We start from the raw sequence: 1,589 nt of genomic DNA, 5'->3' as shown, positions 1-1,589 counted from the left end.
GTGTCAGAGGCAGTGCGATTGGCACAGGATAGAGCAGGGTTTAGGGCTGTTGTATATAGGGCCGCTATGAGTCTCAAACGACTCGAGGGCACATAACAACAACAACAACGGTGGCCTACTGGCAAGAATCTGCACTGCAATCCCAGAGGTGCACGGTTCAATTCACCAGATGCTCTACTGGAGAAGGAAGGACAATCTCCTCATGTACTAACTAGTCAGATCTGATTTGACGGTACATGAGCAACAACAACAACAAAAATAATGGAAAAAATGAAACTATTTAAGAGAACATCATTGTCTTTGTGTACCGTTGAGTCGGAACCAACCCATTACTGACCCTCCAGTAGGTTTTCAGAGGCAGTTAATTACACAGGAGGAGATGGTCCATCCTTCTCCAGTGGAACAGCTGGCAGATTTGAACTGTATACCATCATGACTGCAGCGCAGGTTCTTGCCACTACACCACCAATATGTTGTTATATGCCGTGGAGTCGCCTGCGACTCATAGCAACCCTGTGTACAACAGCCCTAAAACCTGCTTTAATCCTGTACCAATCTTATTGTCTCTGACACACCTACCCCTGTTACCCCAGTCAATGAATCAATCCATCTCATCGAGGGTCTTTCTCTTGCACTGTTCCTCCACTCCCACAAGCATGATGTCCCTCTCCAAGGACTGGTCCCTCCTTGCAAAATGTCCAAATTATGCCAGATGGAGCTTCAGAATCCTTGCCTCCATGGAGCAGCCTGGTCTCACCCTCTCTAGGACGAACTTGTTTGTTCTCCTAGCAGTCGATGATATATTCAACACTCTTCTCTAGCACCACAACTCAAAGGCATCAATTCTCCTTCTATTATCCGTAGTCCTTGTCCAGCTTTCCAATGGATAGTAAGTAATTGCAAAGACCATGGCCTGGATCAGATGCACCTTAGTCTCCAGACTGATATTGTTGCTCTTCAGTACTTTGGAGAGGTCTGTGATAGCAAACTTTCCCAATGCAATTCATCTTAACATTCTTGGTACCAGCAGCCAGGAAATGAAGATCGTGGAGCCAAGCAAACTAAAACTGTTAACAATCTCAATCTCTTCACCATCTATCATGATGCTGCCAATTAGCCCAGTGGTGTGTCAATGTAAATTTAATTTCATGTATAATATTTTAAGAATGATTTAGTATTGTTGTTGTTGATTTGATTGTCATCGAGTTGAGGTTGAGTCATAGCGACTCTATGAACAAAACACCTAATGCCTTTCAATAGCTATCATCATTTCTCCAAGTTCAGAGAGTTTCCAAAGGCATGTGGTTTAGGAAGTGGATGCCGCTCCTTCTTCCAAACCTGTTTTACAACTGGGAGCTCCACCAAACACTGTCCACATTGGGAAACCATTCTGGTACTTGATACCCCAAAGGTACAAGGTTCATCATCACAGCAACCCAGGTTACTTCATACTGCACATTGACAAAGAGTGATGAACAAAGTGCAAGAGTGTTCTTCCAGATATAACAGCATTCGTTTCATTTAGCAGTGGTTAAGTGTCGTCAAGTCGAATATGAAAGACAGTAAGCTTTGCACAAAAGACTCAATTC

The sequence above is a fragment of the Elephantulus edwardii genome, unplaced genomic scaffold (genome assembly GCF_000299155.1).
Source record: "Elephantulus edwardii isolate Elephantulus edwardi_28Jun2011 unplaced genomic scaffold, EleEdw1.0 scaffold00097, whole genome shotgun sequence".
In the NCBI taxonomy this organism is placed as follows: Eukaryota; Metazoa; Chordata; class Mammalia; order Macroscelidea; family Macroscelididae; genus Elephantulus; species Elephantulus edwardii.
The sequence above is the reverse complement of the archived record's forward strand: the minus strand, read 5'-3'. Positions refer to the sequence as shown.